This window comes from Mytilus californianus, unplaced genomic scaffold (genome assembly GCF_021869535.1).
Source record: "Mytilus californianus isolate M0D057914Y unplaced genomic scaffold, xbMytCali1.0.p SCAF_8, whole genome shotgun sequence".
NCBI classification, from domain to species: domain Eukaryota; kingdom Metazoa; phylum Mollusca; class Bivalvia; order Mytilida; family Mytilidae; genus Mytilus; species Mytilus californianus.
Genome location: NW_026262734.1, coordinates 19,954,694 through 19,973,680, shown reverse-complemented (window position 1 = coordinate 19,973,680; position 18,987 = coordinate 19,954,694).

Genomic DNA, 18,987 nt, shown 5'->3' with positions numbered 1-18,987 from the left:
AAACAATTACAGACTATCGTACGGACTTAAAAAAACTGGTGTCGTTTAGTCGGCTATAAAAAGCCCCGATTTGAAAAATGTGAACAAATTCAAACAAGAAAACTAACGGCCTTATTTTTAACAAAACAATTTATATTAATGAAGCTCTTAAAAAGCGTATCAACCCTAAACAAAAAAGATATCACACACATACTGAAACATGACTGAAAATTTTGTCTTTAACTTGTTAAATTCCATCTGCAAAAATGAACGATATCAGATGTCTTTTCCTTTTCCATTTTTTGTGGCCTGGTGTTATTGTCTGGTTGCTGTCTTACTGAAGTAAAGACTTATTACGGGATTTTCATTTTACTTTGGGTACTGAAAGTGTGTGTGCATATTTTTTTAGTAGATACACACGTGCACGCATGTATATATTAGTAGTATGATATTGACATGATCGATAGAATCTCTTTCTTTACTGAGTGAAATAGAATTAAGAATTGACAGTTCTATTCTATATTTGAGATGCAACTTTCAGGCTACAAATTTTTATTTGTTTCCAGTTATTTTTTCAACCATTGATATATCAATTACCTTGAAGAAATAACAATACTAATCAATACTAAGAAAATTATTATAGAATCCACTGGATGTTCTTTTATTAGGACAATATACCATTCAGAACTCTTCAAATCATATAATATTTATACATGTATCTATTTAAGGATTTGTGTTCTAATTTTAGCTTTGAATCTTTCCACAAAATTGCGGACGTGAAAGAAAACACCATTACAAAAAATCGTTAGAAAACAGACTGTACTAGTTATTATTAATATTCATAGCGATGAATCTCTATAACTTTTCGTTTATCATTAAAAATTGTGATGTATAAATAATATTAAATGGCTGTTGCAATCGTGAAGAAGGTTACTAGTAATGTTAATTTAAAATCGTTTTGTGTCATCTGTTTCAAGACTGACTGACGCAGCTGAGAATTTTATGTGGTTCATTCCCTTTTCTTGAATTAGAAAATATTTTTACTTGTTCCGACTGGTGTTGTAATTTTCAAAATAGGGGATATCTTACCAAGACTAAAGGTTTAGTATTAATGTCCCAAACTTGCATCCCCTTCTTATTTTCTGCGGGACGATGTCTTTTCCCAGTGAATATACATGTAGGGTTTCTGTAGGGACGTTTTTAACATACTACATATAGAATACTTCCGAGACCACACTGATTTCCTCATCACAATTATGTAGAAATAGTGGTTAGCTACAGTTTTTGCACTGTTTTAACTGGTCGGCGAGATATCCAAGCTCTAACGTTACCACCCTACCTCCCTGACGCAAGTCAAGTTCCCTATTTTCATTTTGGAGATAGTCTTCATGACTATTTTCATATTAATTTTCAAAATTCTGTAGCATTTCTTCATCTTAAATTTTAGCAAACAAGTTCATTCTCCTAGAAGTAACATACTTTCCATCAAATTTAACGTTGTCTCGTCAGAAAGTCACAGGTTGCAACATTGCTAAGTCTGGTCAATGGGACGTAACTCGTACAAAACGTCGCAACATTTCGCGGAATCCGCTAGATGGCGTTCATTTACTGTAACTTGACCTTAAATATTTCGCATACTAGAGCTGAGAACAGATCCTTTGAATTATAGTTTGTCATCTCTGAGTTCAAGAACCATCATTTGGAAACGAAATCTTTTGAAGTGATTTTACATATATATAACAACTTTACTTGAGTATACACCTGTTTCTTTCTTTTTTTTTTTTTTTAGTTCGTGTTGCTTGATATTTAGTTTTCGTTTTAGTGTATTTTGAGTGCTGCTCGACTTTTCTCCATTCTTTCTTTTGACCAAGGTCATGATTGTGTTGTCTTTTGACTTTCTCAAAACGCAGTTTTGTCATTGTATTCATGCTTAGGTATCTATACGTTCGTAATATGATAGCACGTTCTACAAATAACAATACATTCTGTGTTACAGAACTGCCGCAGCGATGGCCGCCCCCATCCATAGCAAACAAGAAGACAATATGATTTTTGTCTTAGATCTTGGTGGAGGAACAGTTGATGCATCAATAATACAGCAGAATGACGGATTTTATAAAGCCATTGCCACAGTTGGAAACACCAATTTGGGTGGAGAGAATTTTAATGAGAGAATTTATTCTCAATTGACAAAGCAATATATACGACGGACTGGGAAAAAGTTTCCTTACCAGAGAGTTGATATGAAAGTACGGCGAGAAATCGAAAAAGCCAAAAGAGAGTTATCCTTTGTCACAGACACCATCATTGAAATCAATTCGATTTATCCAGGAGAAGATTTTTCATGGAAGTTGACCCGAGAAAATTTTGAGCATCTTACCATAGTAAGTTAGAATAAATAATATCCCTCCTTAAAGTTGTCTCTTTTGCAAAAAAAAGTGGAGTACTTGCAATACTATAAATTTCCGCAGGACTGAGTCGATTTTGTATAACAATTATTAAATGATTCAAATTAATGCGAGATTAATTCGTCATGATTTCAGTTGTATCATTATTGAAAATACTAGATTCGTTTTGGGAGACCCTCTCCGTCACAGTTTTTGCAATATGAAAAACATCGCAAACATTTCTGAAATAACTATACTCAATAATACTGCTCATTTCGTTAGTCTATAATTAAAAATGCTTTTATTTTAAATAATTCTTCCTTTTCCTGGTTAAACTCACAATGGTTCAGTAGCTACATCTAATCAACCTTAAATGGAGATGATTCTTACCAAACAAAAAGATCTTATCAACATTAAAGGCTATATTAGTATCAGACTCATACACATTTTAGTACAATTGTATTATTAATTGTTTGCTTGGTGTGTAACGCCACCTTCAGCACTATTGTGCTATTTCGTGGCGGTCAGTTTTTGTTGGTGTAGGAAGCCGGAGTGCCCAGAGAAAAACCCCTACCTTCGGTAGGAAAACTGACAATCCTCGTCACAATTGTATATACATGTATGTCTCTGTTAATATAGCTTTAGTTTTAATAATTACAGCGTTTTAAAGGAGGATATTGTACTTAAAGGTGAAACATGAAAAGATAAACCTTTATGCAAATATTTATTTTTGCGCCATACCATTGTTAGTTTTGTTTTATCAATTTAGACATAATTTACATATTCTATCTTGAAAAAAATAACATTGACAACATATAAAATTATTTTCAATTCACTTGAAGTTAAATGTTAAATTGATGTTGCATAAGTTTATCATGAAAACAATTGGTTGTGAAACACAAACAAATATAAAGAAAACGCGCGTTTTTAAGACATACGTTTTACGTACACCCGTTTTTCACCCGTTAAACGCCTGTTGGCGAATACATTTGTTCCCATACGTACTTTTTGCAGTGTAGTGGACCAGGAAGGTACATGCCCTTCTAGAACACTAGGGTGACCCCGATGTTTGATTGGTTCATGTCGTTAAGTCTTTAGTTTTCTGTCTTTTTAGCCATGTTATTGTCCGTTGCTTCCACTTATGATGTATATCGTCGTCTTGCTATTTTCTCCCTCTGTTTTATCATTATGATAATTGTAACTGATTACGAAACGGAATAAAAAGGTAATTTTAATCAGTATTAATCAATTATCTTTTTAAACCGTTGTATTTTGGGTTCGAGCATCTCTGAAGAGAAATTTCCTTGTGGAAATGCCCATCTGGTGCAGTAAAGGCAACAGAAGTGTACCGCTGTTCAAAAGTCATAAATCGATTGAGAGAAAACAAATCCGGGTTTCAAACTAAGAATGAGGGAAACACATCAACTATAAGAGGAAACCAACGGAACAACAGAAACACTGATGCGCAACAAAAAAAAAAAAAAAACAACAAAAAAAACCCGCCAACATACATAGAAACGAACTATTAGATAACAACTGCCATAGTCCTGACTTTTGTAATAATTTTGATATTTCGAATGCATCTCCTTTGTGCTTAGCTCTGATTTTCTGTTCGGCTTTGGTTACACTTTTGTTCCCTTTTTGATTTATTGGCTGTTCATTTTATTTTTATAGTTTTAGATATTCAAATATTGTGGCCTCGAACATCATTGAAGAGAAATTTATCGCCGAAATGCGCATGTGTTGCATTAAAAGTGGTACCGTAAATGTAATTCTCATTTTGGTATCTTACAGGATTTGTTTTCAGCAATCATGGCATTAGTTGAAAAAGCATTGAAATATGCGAAAACAGACACAAATGACATAACTGACATATTGTTAGTTGGAGGATCATCAAAAATGAGAACAGTAGCAACATTACTGTCAAAATATTTTGGAAAGGTAAAGTCTATAGAAGAGTTTGGATATTTGTACTAAATCAAATTTAGTAGTTGATCGATAATAAAATATCATAAATCGATTAAGAAGACAATTCAACACAAACTGAGGGAACCGAATTTATACCAAAAGTAGCAAGATCGGATGCATCGACATTCGTCTCCTGCTACATCTGCATTGTACTACAATGTGTCAAATCAATATTGTATAAAATTAAGGTATGATGATTCAGGGTTTACATATACTGTTAAGACTCATTGACAGAGGGTTGTTGATTACAGGAACACTATAAAAAGATAAAGGTGGAGACACAATAATGAATTTGTTGACCGTAACGTTATATATGTGGCACAGATGATCACGTGTAGTTTTTACTTGTCGTATTTATATTCTAGCCCCCCCCCCCCCGCTTTTTCCTTGATTGTGACATCACTGAATGCAATTTGTCACCGATTTTTTCCTTGACACGAGTAATTGTAACACTAATTTGCCACAGGTGAGGTAAAACCTGCTTTTCCTTCAAGACAGTGAAGAGTACTTACGTTCACCCGGATTTTGTTGGAGAGGCAAGTTGAATCAGTCGTCAACTTTCTGTACAGTGTAGTGTTGACTATTGTTTGTCTTTTCACCATTTTAGCTCAACTGGCCCGAAGTCCAATATGAGCTTTTCTCATCACTTGGCGTTCGTCGTCCGTCGTCGTCGTCCGTCGTCTTCGTCCGTCGTCGTCGTTAACTTTTTACATTTTGAACTACTTCTAGAGAACAACTGAATGGAATGAAACCAAATGTGGCATGAATGTTTATTATGAGGTGCTGACCAAGTGTTGTTACTTTGTAGCTGATCCATCATCCAAGATGGCCGCTAGCGGGGGACTTCTTTAACATAGGACCCTATAGACAATACATACAAATGTCTCCTTGAAGAGAACCACTGAATGGAATGAAACCAAACATGGCATGAATGTTGCTTATGAGGTGCTGACCAAGTGTTTTTACTTTGAAGCCGATCCATCTTCCAAGATGGTCGTTAGCGGGGGACTTCCTTTAACATAGGACCCTATGGACAATACATACAAATGTCTTCTTTTAGAGAACCACTGAATGGTGTAAAACCAAACATGGCATGAATGTTGCTTATGAGGTGCTGACCAAGTGTTGTTACTTTGAAGCCGATCCATTTTCCAAGATGGCCACAAGAGGGGGACTTAGTTTAACATAGGACCCTATGGGAAATACATACAAATGTCTTCTTTTATAGAACCACTAAATGTAATGAAATAAGTCATGGCATACATGTTCCTTATGACCAAGTGTTGTAACTTTGTAGGCGATCAATTATCCAAGATAGCCGCCAGCGGGGACTTAGTTTAATATAGGACTCTATGGGAAATACATGCAAATGTTTTCTTTTAGAGAACCACTGAATGGAATGAAACCAAACATGGCATGAATGTTTCTAATGAGGTGCGGGCCAAGTGTTGGTACTTTGTAGCCAATCAATCATCCAAGATGCCCGCCAGCGGGGAACTTAGTTTAACAAAGGACCTATGGACAATGCATACAAATGTTTTCTTTTAGGGAGCCACCGAGTGTAATGAAACCAAACATGGCATGAATGTTCCTTATAAGGTGCTGACCAAGTGGTGTTACTTTGAAGCCAATCCATCATCCAAGATGGCCGTCAGCGGGGGACTTCCTTAAACACAGGACCCTATGGACAATACATACAAATGTCTTCTTTTAGAGAACCACTGAATGGATGAAACCAAACATGGCCTGAATGTTTCCTATGGGGTGCTGACCAAGTGTTGTAACTTTGTAGGCGATCAGTTATCCAAGATGGCCGCCAGCGGGGACATAGTTTAACATAGGACTCTATGGGAAATACATACAAATGTTTTCTTTTAGAGAACCACTGAATGGAATGAAACCAAACATGGCATGAATGTTTCTAATGAGGTGCTGGCCAAGTGTTGGTACTTTGTAGCCAATCAATCATCCAAGATGCCCGCCAGCGGGGAACTTAGTTTAACAAAAGACCTATGGAAAATGCATACAAATGTTTTCTTTTAGAGAGCCACCGAGTGTAATGAAACCAAACATGGCATGAATGTTCCTTATAAGGTGCTGACCAAGTGGTGTTACTTTGAAGCCAATCCATCATCCAAGATGGCCGTCAGCGGGGGACTTCCTTAAACACAGGACCCTATGGACAATACATACAAATGTCTTCTTTTAGAGAACCACTGAATGGATGAAACCAAACATGGCATGAATGTTCCTTATGGGGTGCTGACAAAGTTTTGTTACTTTGAAGCCGATCAATTTTCAAAGATGGCCACAAAAGGGGGACTTAGTTTTACATAGGACCCTATAGGAAATACATACAAATAGCTTGTTTTAGAGAACCACTGAATGGAATAAAATAAAACATGGCATGAATGTTCTTTTTGAGGTGTTGACCAAGTGTTGTCACTTTGAAGCCGATCCATCATCCAAGATGGCCGTCAACGGGGGACTTCTTTTAACATAGGACCCTATGGACAATACATACAAATGTCTTCTTTTAGAGAACCACTGAATGGAATGAAACTAAACATGGCATGAATGTTCCTTATGAGGTGCTGACCAAGTGTTGTTACTTTGTAGGCGATCCATCATCCAGGATGGCCGCCAGAGAGGGACTGAGGTTAACATAGGACCCTATGGGAAATACATTCAAATGTCTTCTTTTAGAGAACCACTAAATGGAATAAGATAAGACATGGCATGCATGTCCCTTATGACCAAGTGTTGTTACTTTGTAGGCGATCAGTTATCCAACATGGCCGCAAGCGGGGACTTAGTTTAACATAGGACCCTATGGGAAATACATACAAATGTCTTCTTTAAGAGAACCACTGAATGGAATGAAACCAAACATGGCATGAATATTTCTAATGTGGTGCTGGCCAAGTGTTGGTACTTTGTAGCCAACCAATCATCCAAGATGGCTGCAATCGGGGAACTTAGTTTAACAAAGGACCTATGGACAATACATACAATTGTTTTCTTTTAGAGAACCACTGAATGGAATGAAACCAAACATGGCATGAATGTTTCTAATGAGGTGCTGGCTAAGTGTTGTTACTTTGTAGCCAATCAATCATCCAAGATGACTGCCAGCGGGGAACTTAGTTTAACAAAGGACCTATGAACAATACATACAAATGTCTTCTTTTAGAGAGCCACCGAGTGGAATGAAACCAAACATAGCATGAATGTTCCTTAGGAGGTGCTGACCAAGTGTTGTTACTTTGTAGCAAATCCATCAACCAAGATGGCTGCCAACAGGGTACTTATTTATCAAAGGACCATATGGGAAATATATACAAATGTCTTCTTCTAGAAAACCGCTTAATGGATTGAAACCAAACATGGTATGAATAGTTTTTTTAGGTGCTGACCAAGTGTTGTTACTTTGTAGCTGATTTGTTATCCAAGATGGCTCCCAGCAGGGGGAGTAAGTTCCTTTGTTTTCCTCTTATAGTTGATGTGTTTCGCTCGGTTTTAGTTTGTAACTTGGATTTTTCCCTCAATTGATTAATGACTTTTGAACATCGGTATACTCCTGTTGTCTTTATTTAACATAGGACCATACGGGAAATGCATACAAATGTTTTCTTCTAGAGAACCACTCAATAGAATTAAACCAAACATGGCATGAATGCTTCTTCTAGAGGCGCACTAAATGGAATGAAACCAAACATGGCATAAATGTTCCTTATGAGGTACTGATGAAGACCTTAATACATGTATCTTTATAGATTGAGATATACTGTAAACTGCAAAAATATCAAGAAAAGAAGATCTACACATAAGTCAACATGAGCAAAATTGTCAATTGACATCTTGTTGGAGTTATTGTCCTTATAAAGTCATTTTCTACAATTTCAATGAATGTATTGGTAATTTCTGTAAACTTTGCAAAAGTCTTCTGCTTTTGATTAAATTACGGGGCCAATATTAAACCAAATTTGGCTTAAATCATTTTAAGGGTATCTGTTATGATTTTAATCTATTTTTACATGATTTCCAAAACAAAAGTAGAATCAGGTGAGCGACACAGGGCTCTTGAGGGCCTCTAATTTTGTGATGGTGTTGTCTGTTTTCCTCGATTTACGAAATTTGGTCCCCCTCCTTGGCACCATCTCGAAAAATATGTATGCAATGAGAATCAGTAGTTATTACCGTTTAATTTTTAATAGATTGTAAGGATAATTCAAACTGTAAGGATTTCATCAAAGGGTGAAATGTACGTTCTCTGCTCGAAACCTGTGTTTATTTTTAAAATTAAATGATATAACGATACTGTAAAATAATGAAAGTCAAAAAATACCTTGCATATCAATAGACAGGTATAAGTATAGATTGTGAGCAAAGTCTATAAAACAAAAAGTACCGTCGGGTTTCTTTGCTTTAATTACTGCTGTTCTTCAATAAATAGTGGGGATTGTTTTATATCTAGAAGGTGCATATTAAGTGTATTATATAACATGAAATTAACAAACGGCACTGACGTATATTGTCTTTCAGTCACCTCGTTCCGATATTATTTCCGAAGAAGCAGTGGTATATGGGGCAGCGGTCCAAGCCGGAATATTGAGTAAGGATTATAATACCAATGACATTCTTTTGCATGACATCTACCCTATGACGCTTGGCATCGAAGCTACGGGTGGGAAAATGAATGTAATCATAAAGCGTAACACACCTATACCACACTGGAACAGTATTTTTACCACAACTGCAGAAGACTATCAACCAAATGTAGAAATTAAAGTATATAGAGGCGAAAACTCACTTACTAAAGAAAACGAGTTCATGGGGAAGTTTGTATTGGCTGAAATACCAATTCGTCCTCAAGGAGAACCTAACATCGAAGTTACATTTGAAATTGATGTTGATGGTACACTTACCGTTACAGCAGTTGAACACAGTTTACAAAAACGTTGGTCAATGCAAGATTTGTCGAAAAGTATGGTTTTTAAGGATGGTTTCAATAAGTTATCTTCATCTGAAATATTACAAATGAGAAAAAGAATTCGTAACTATGTAGAAAGCGATGAAAAACGAAAAGAGAAATTAAACATTATTGAAGAATTAGAGAAACTTATTTATACATGCCATTATATTGTTCAAGGAAAAATAAATTGGTTAGACGATCTATCGTCTACAGCCACTACTACAGAAATAATGGATCAGCTGTTAGATTTGAAAAATAGTATACAGCATATAACAAAGATAAGTGCTACAAGAATCAGTACGCCAAGCCGTAACATCATTGTAGAAAATACTGATATTAGGGAAGAACTGGAAAAACACGTGTACACTATGCGATATATCATTCAAATTAATATGGATTGGCTTGAAAATAATCAAGACGCAACTTGGTCAGAGCTGATTCACCATCAAAATCTGATTGACGAACTCGTAAAAGAAACAATTGACTCATTGAGTTTTACAACACATTTGACGACATAACGGATATCAGAATTTTATCATTTTGAGTTTTAGAATATTATAATCCGGCTATTTCACAAGCTTGTTTCACTATTTTTCATTGCAATGTTGTTGATTATCTGTTGGTTATCATATTGATTGTTTTGTGTTAAAGCTATGGCTATCATGTTTGCGTTTGTCATTCAAAACATGAAACGTTAAGGTTAGGCAATAGATTTACATATAAAGACTTTTTATCAACTGTAGTTATTTACAGTTAATAATAAAAAGGCGACACAAAAACAGTTATTTTTAAAGGTCAAATTAAATTTAAGTTAAAACGCAACATAATTAAGGTAAACAAACCAATGATACACGTGCTTGATAGGAAGTTCATCAAGTTTGGTCGTGATCAAATATTTGGAAAGCCAAAAATATAAATCCGCTGAGAGCATAAATACCAAAAGGTACCACACGGTAAAAATCGTCTACGCTTAAAGTTGCCTGAGAGAGTTGCTACCTTTGTTTTAGCACACTTAAATAATTTTATAAAAGTAAATTTCAAAAATAAAATCTATACCTAAAATCATGCAAATAAATGTAACAAAAGAAAATATGTTTTACTCTTTTCAGTTCTCTCTTATGTTTAAGAATTCATTATGAAGTAAACTGGTTGGTTCGTTGTTGGTGCATCCTTCAAGAGAATAAGTTTAATTATTACCTTATTGATAAAAGACATAATTAGGAACAGATTTAACACATTAAATATACGCCTAATATTTTTTATGAGTTTTCCAATAATAGTTTAAATGGGACATGCATTTCAAAAGCATATTATGTTCATTCAAAAGATACAATTGAACTTCAGGAATCGAAGGCATATGTGTATTGTGTATCCACATATTGAAACGATCGCTTGTTTAACCTTTAATCATGATTGTTATGTTTGTACTTACATTTGTTTATTATATGCACGATGTTTTGGGAGTCTTATCGGCGTTTACCAAACACCTTCCTATATTCATATTTATATATAACCATTATTTCATGTATGTTTTTGAAAATTAAGGAATAAAACTAACTAAACTTTTCTTTTTAATACTAACTAGTTTGTTCCAATTCCTGCCTCTGACTCGCAGAAGAGGTGACATTGTTCACCATTAATAAAAAAAAGTTGTGTGTTTAAATTGTCTGCAGCTTTATTTTTATTTCATTTAAATTAGAAGGCAAAAAAAAAAAAAAAAAACAGCCTGTCATTGGTGTGACATTTTCAACGATTCGTGAATCTTGTATTTATAACATTCGAACGTGAATCCTACATGCATTGAATGTTGATACTTTTCATCCTTACTGTTATCTCAATAAAATAATAAGGAGATGTGGTATGATTGCCAATGAGACAACTATCCACCAAAGTTCGAATGATGTTGATGTAAGCAATTATAGGCAACCGTACGGCCTTCAACAATGAGAAAAACCTATACCGTATGGTCGGCTATAAAAGGCTCCGACATAAAAAATATGAAACAAATCAATTGAGAAAACTAATGGCCTAATTTATAACAAAACAATTTACGAAAAACAAATATGACAGGCGACTGTCTAAACTACAGGCTCCTGACTTGGGACAGACACATAAAGAATGTGGCGGAGTTTAACATGTTCGTGAGCGCTCAACTCTCCCCCTCACCTGGGACAGTGGTGTAACAGTACAACATAAGAACAAACTATAAAAATCAGTTGAAAAGGCTTAACTCATCAGATGGATACAAATAGAAATACATCTAACAAAAACACAGAGTGGACGTGGGCGGGTACTTGGAAAAAAATCATGTATCTAAGACTAAAATATCAATCAGTACACAACCAACATCCAATGGATTTAGTGTAAAGACGTCATTGACAGTCAGAGAAAAACATGACCTAGTGCAATACCAAACCGTAAGTATCAACAGATTGTAGTACCGTGAAAGTACATATGTGTAATATTTAGTATGGTTTTAATTTACTAATAACAAAATCAATATTTATACCAATAAAAACAATATTCAAAGATTTAATTACATTGTTGAATAGGTAACCTTTTAAAATAAGTTTATTTAAAGGATTGATAAGTTTACCCGGATCGAATCTATATTTCCGGGCTCGGTTTACACCGTAAAATTTAGGATGTGCTGTTCCGTTTGAAATAAGTTTTCTACAGGTAACGAAATCCCTGACTTGATAATTTACTAGCAATACATAGATTACGCTCTCCAAAATCCAAAACGTCACTACAGACACGAGCATAGCGAAAAGTTGTGATATATAAACACTGTAAGACGGTGCCAAAGGAACATCAGCGTCCAAAAAGGGAAAATTACTAGTAACAATTCGTTTTGTCGTTCATTCCTGTGTAGAGTTTCTGGTGTAATACTGAAATATCTAAATCTAGGAAAGGACAGTTATTGCTGTTGATGTTAGATTTATTTAAAGTAAGTTCCTTTGGGTAAATTTAAGCAGTATATTTAGAGAATTCTTGATTGATTAACGAAAAAATATCATCAAGATAACGGTAAGTGTTGTTGGATTTAACAGTTGAATGGAATTTAAACTGTTCTTTACTGAGTTTGGCTAAAACTGTGATTCCGAACAGTAAAAGAACAAGTCTGCTATTATAGGGGCACAATTGAATACCTACAATCTGTCGATAAACGTTTTTGCCGAAACGTACATAAATGTTGCCAAGGAGAAAATTTAGTGCTTGGATCATCTCATCACACCTCCAGTAGGTATATCTAGCATATTTACCTTTCTCGTTAGAGAAAGGGGCTTTATATGAGTTGCAGCAAATAAATTTGCAACGAGATTTCTCAAACGACCATTTAATTGGATAGGAAAACTTTCGTTTGATAAGAATGTGTGGAAGTGTAGTATAAAGAGCGGAAAAGTCAAAACTGTCAACCAAATCAAAAGAACCATCAAAAGCACGTGATTTATCTAAAACATCCAACATACCACCACCACATTGTTGGTTGCTTTGTCGGCGGGTACGAACACAAAACGCTTTGAAAGTACTTGGATTTTGTTTTTAATCCTAGAAATGGACGTATTACTTACTCTTTTATTTATTTCTAAATTATTTTCGAAATGTGATATGCAATTTATCAACAATATTCATACATGACGATAAATTTTCACTGCTGTTCTTGTACTATGAACAACAAATTTATTTATTTTGCAAAAATATCTCCGTACTCCTAACAATAAAATTATTATATTTAAATTTACTTGTGTGCGTAATTTTATTTAACGCCATTTTGTCCAAGGTTATAGATGTATTTTTGACATTGTGTCATAGATAAAATTTATTCGTTCAGTGTATGTTTAATTGTTTTTGTTAATATGTCTTTTTGATTGAGTTAAGCAATTTCAATTGATATTTTATGGTGTCTTTATATGTTGTAATGTTACACTACTATTTCAGGTTAGGGTGAAGGTTGACGTCTGTCAAAACGTTTAGACCCGCTGCATTTGTTTGCTAAGTCAGGAACCTGTTTCAGTGATTGTCGTTTGTTGATGTGGTTCTTAAGATTTTCTCGTTTCTCGTTTTTGATATAGATTAGACCGTTGGTTTTCTTGTTTGAATTGTTTTACATTAGTCATTTTGGGGCCCTTAATAGCTTGCTGTTCGATGTGAGCCAAGGCTCCGTGTTGAAGGCCGTACTTTGACCTATAATTGTTTACTTTTTACACATTGTGACTTGGATGGAGAGTTGTCTCATTGGCACTCATACTACATCTTCTTATTTATATTTACTTAAAAAGGAATCAAGTGACTTTTTGTCAGATTTCTCCCGCTTCCACCATTTTTTACAATAGGACGAAAGAGCATCTTTCAATAACCTGACGACGCTCTTCTCAATTTATTTTTGATGGTGGACACTATTTTGATCCTTTTTCAGAAAGTTTATAACCTCTCAGTCTTGAACGATGTTGAGGTCGCTTGTAATTACATGACCATAGGCATCATATCTAAACTTCGGTGTTTCACAGTCTCATGTTGAAGGAGCATTATTTTCTATACTGACGTCTGATGTAACTGACGTATAATTATAAATTTAACTTCTACTGGGTTTGTATACGAATAAGAAATTATAGATGGCTCAATGTTATCAAAACAAGGAGGTATAAAGTTTTGAACCGTAGAGTCATAAAAAATACTAGACAAATTAATAAAATCAATACCTCTATTAATGTATTTTATTTTAAGAAAATACTTTTTATGATCTTCAGGTTTGTTAATTTGACAAGACAAATGTTCTTAGACATGTTAACGAATAATATGTAATGTCGAATTAAGATACAGATGTAGGTACTATAACAATATGACGAGGTTAAACTAATTCTAACTTCTAAAGATTCCCTTTTATCTCAATCAGTTAGATATCAACCCTTTTCGAGAAGATTATAAAAACGGTCTCTAGATTGGTGAGGATGATAGATATTTGCTTGCAATACCAAATATTTTGAAAACCCGTCAAATTGAACATACTTTATGTTTGCATAAAAAACTAATCAAGAAAAAAGATAAAATACAAAGAATAAAAAAAAACCCCAGATATAATAATGACCGCTTCAACTACAGGTAGCTCCATTCGCTGGCCGGAAACCTTCACACACAAGCAAACTTAAAAATTGCAACCACACACACAACATTTTCGAAAAGGTTTTACACATTGTTTGTGATATGGATCTTATGTAACCCTCTACGCAGTTTACTTCTTTTAGTTGTGGTTTTGAATATGTTCAAATCGATTTCTAAAGGTCAATCAATAAATATAAATTGAACAAAACTGTTCAAACTTTTCCCTTAGATTCGATAGTTAATTCAATTCTTGATAAAATTATGTAGTTAACATTGGCAGCTATTGTCCCGTACCTATCGAACCTCAAACTTTATAGTCTTGGCCTTATTTATAAAAGCACTATAATTTATTGTCTGTACCAAGTCAGGAATATGGCAGTTGTTTTTCACTTGTTCCGTTGATTGATAGCGTTTGGTTTTTACAGTTTTTATGGACTTCCCCTTTTTGAATTTGCTTTGGAATTCGGAGTTTTTGTTATAATTTTGTATCGCTTTGTCTACGTTTAAAATCAATGTAAGTGATGATAAACAAACTGCACCATTGATTCAAATGAAATTTATGTACATGTTTCCAAATGTTGATAATAATTATTGCAAGTTTTAACACAATTTCACACACCCCAAGAGGTATTAGACAGACATATTGACTTTAATATGTAAAACACAATGAAAGTATTCAGATGAAATTCAAATGAATTAACTTTAGGATTAGCTTCGTGGTGTCACACTGTATTATAACATGCATTTATCAGGTAAGATCGAGATCAAAGTTTGAGAAGCCTATCTAATACATCCATCAAGTTAAAAACAAAGGCATGCACAGAACAGGTACTTCAGATCTGAGAAACAGGTTATATATGCCCTCATTTTTAGATTTGTGTACTATTTATAACTATCAGTCAAAAGGTGTTCTTCAAAGATCCTCACTCATTCACCTCTCATTTGATTCCTGCATTACCAAATTGAATATATTGCGTAGGAACTTTTTTGTGTATTTTTATGTACTATTTCCGATATGTTCTTTTTAACTAGTCCCGAGTTGGTGGTGTTACATCTTGCAAAGTCTACCAGAATTATTTGCATTTACCTAGTTACGTTATTTCCTGCAAAGTTATCATCCATACATATATCTCGATGTGGCCCGTGGTTATTTAAATGTTTGTATTATTTTTACACGCTTCAGTGTGATTACTGGATTGAATAATGGCAGTAATTGCTTGATTTCTGTGCCAGTATTATTTCCTTGATTTTACGGCTTTGTACTTCAGTTCACAGTTGTGGGGAGATCATCAATTTACATATAATCCCACTCAAACCGGTGCTAGGGGCCAACGTAAACTTAAAGTGAGGTGAGAGTTGGTTTTTTTTTGTTTCGTGATGAAGGCCTCACTGAGGTGGAGAACAACAATAATAGCGCTGTCCCTTTGCTATATGTGTTTTTTTGCTATGCATGTATTGATTTTGTGTCATGGACGGATACCCCATATCCTTTCTTTCCTATTACAACTATGCCGCGGGGACTAAAAATTTACAATGAATATTTATCATTTCCTCTTCTGTTAGTAAAGATAAAAAAGGGAGGCAATATATGTTCACCAACCATGTGTTTGTCTTGGTAATAGTATATGTCCCAAGTGTGTCCTAAGTTAGATTGTTGTCATGTTCACTTCCAAAAAAGTAGGTATGCAGAAGTATGCATAAGTTCGACTTAGTATTCCAAAGACTGAAAAACTAGTCTATCTATTTAAACAACGTTTTAATGTCAGATATTAACCTGTTTTGTGGTACCATTTTGTTGTGTATCCATTATCACTTTCCTATGCATATATTGGTATCAATTTACAAAAAAGTAGATGTTAGATTAAACATACGATTGGACGTGTAGAGTACATATTTCAGGGGTGGCTTTGTAATTAAGATTCATCCAATTTCTCCTTTTTTTTATATATACAAACGAATTAATTGATAAATATGGGCACGAGACGTTTGCGCTTTTTTACCTGTAACTCTAAAGGGCATTTGCGCTCCAAACACTAAAGACGGTTTATTCTGACTATTCCTACATTTTGAATTGTATAGGTAAAATAGTAAAATTTTATGTTGCCATGGAGTTCCCAGAATTTTTATGTAAACAATAAGATTATGTAGGATTATGTTGTAACAACACTAAACTAATGAACCAAGGTAAATCCAGGTAAATCTTGAGGAAAATAAAGAAAAAGAATAGTTTCTATTACAATATTTTATTTAATAATTTCATAGCACATTTTGTGTAAATAATATTCAAAAGCACAAAATGAATTTATAGGCACAATGTTATTCAAAAGCAATTGAAATTATTTAGGTCAAAACATTAATATATACAAGTAAATAATATCAATTGAAATATAAAAAATTATAATATTAAAATTGTAGTAATTATTCTTTGAAACAAAGTACTTAATTTTGAGTAACACTACATATTCATTGAAACAAAGCACCAAAAAGTACATTAAATTGACATTAAAACAGAGCACTAACACAGTAATGCATTTCAGTAAAGTAAACACAGAAGAGAATTCAAAGTCTTAATTAATGTGCAGGAGATGAGAAGCAACATCTCCATACTGGACTGGCGTAAGTTCATCATTCTGTAACGTTGTTTTCAGTGTTTGAATATAAAAATAAGAAGATGTGGTATGATTGCAAATAAGACAACTCTCCGCAAGAGACCAAATGACACAAAAAAAAATAACAATTATAGGTTACCTTACGGCCTTCAACAATGAACAAAGCCCATTCCGCATAGTCAGCTTTAAAAGGCCCCGAAATGACAAATTTAAAACAATTCAAACGAGAAAACTAACAGCCTAATTTATGTACAAAATAATGAACGAAACAAAATTATGTAACACAGCAACAAACGACAACCACTGAATTACAACTAAGAAAAAATTCATGCATCTAAGACTAAAATATCAATCAGTCCTCATCCAACATCAAATGAATTTAGATTAAAGACGTCATAAAGTCTGTCATCTATTTCTCTGTATTTTCTCTTTCTTGGATCACGTTTCCTGTATTGGATATGTGTGAGAGCATGGAAGGCTTCTTCTTGTCTCAACAATTTTATCATGCTGAAGATGTTTTGGTGAGGTGCACTGACTAACTTTTTCAGTTTACTATGCCAACCTTCTAAATGATTTGTTATTCAAATGATGAAATTAATTAAATCTTTGAAGCTAAAGTTGAAAGTGTAGGTTACTATTAAATGCTTTAACTAACTTTTCTTTTAAATAGTTTTGTTCCAGACTTTTAAATGCTGTTACTACTTTTTCTTTTAAATAATTTTATTTTCCAGACTATTAAATGCTTTTACTACCTTTTCTTTTAAAAAAAATATTTTCAAGAAATTCCATATTAGAAAAACTTAATTATAACACTTGTTTAAAAAAAAAAAAAAAGACAACCATTTTTTTACATAAATTTCATATGAACAATTATTTTTATTTAATTTCCACATGTAAAGTTATCTGTGACCTAATTAGGCACTAATGACTAAAACAACATATTATGCAATAACAACATCTATTGTTCTTCCCATAATCTCCCATGTAGAAGTAGCCAAAATAGTAAAATACAAAATGTAGGAATAGCCAGAAGACACCCTATAGACATGTGCGCTTCAAAATTTGATACACCTGTTTTTAACTGACAGGGCATTTGCGCTTTTACATATAAAATCTTAATGAGTTGTAATCATTACGCAAATTAATATCTTATATTTGTACTATTCATATAATATTTACTTTTCAAAAACAATTAATTTGTCATCAAGTAAGTGTTGGTACATGTAAACATGACTTAACGAGTTCATGCAAGGTCTAATGTCAGGGTTTCGGTTTGCGGTTTTAATATTAATAATGCATTAAAATCTAATTATATTAGAGAGTGTTGTTGGGGTCTACAGAAAAATGGGCTTTAAAATAAAGAAAAGAGAAAAATAGGGAAACATATAAAGATTAGAGAATAATTGGGTGCTAAAATATAAAGAATAGAAAACAATGGACAAAGAGTATAAAGAATAGAATAGAAAACAATGACATAAAGAATACAGAACTGAAGGACACCCATTCAGACCCCCCTATAAGCCAAGTATTTTAAACAGAAGCCTACGTTGTTGTTTAAATGTCCTTCCCCGCCTTATGATGTATGTGCAATGTTTTTTTTGTGTTTACTAAGACAATGAATCGAAAGTTGTTCTAATGCTGACCGTTTGAAAAACAAATTGATGTTCGAAGGAACTTGCCAGCATATATAGACAATAGTTTGTGTATCTACCTTATACAGCATGGGTGTTAATTACGGAAAGAAGTTTGTAAAGTTAGAACCCGTTAACGTTCGTGCATGTGTATGTCACGGTGTTCTAGCTAGCTCAAAATAGTTCTGTCCTAGCCATATTTGATTTTCTGAAAGAAAAACAATACTTTGAATGCGACAAAATCATTTTAAACTACTGGAAAAAGCTTTGAAAAACCAACAAATACCATAAATCAAGCAAAAATACATTAATTGATTCAATGTGTTATCTGTAAG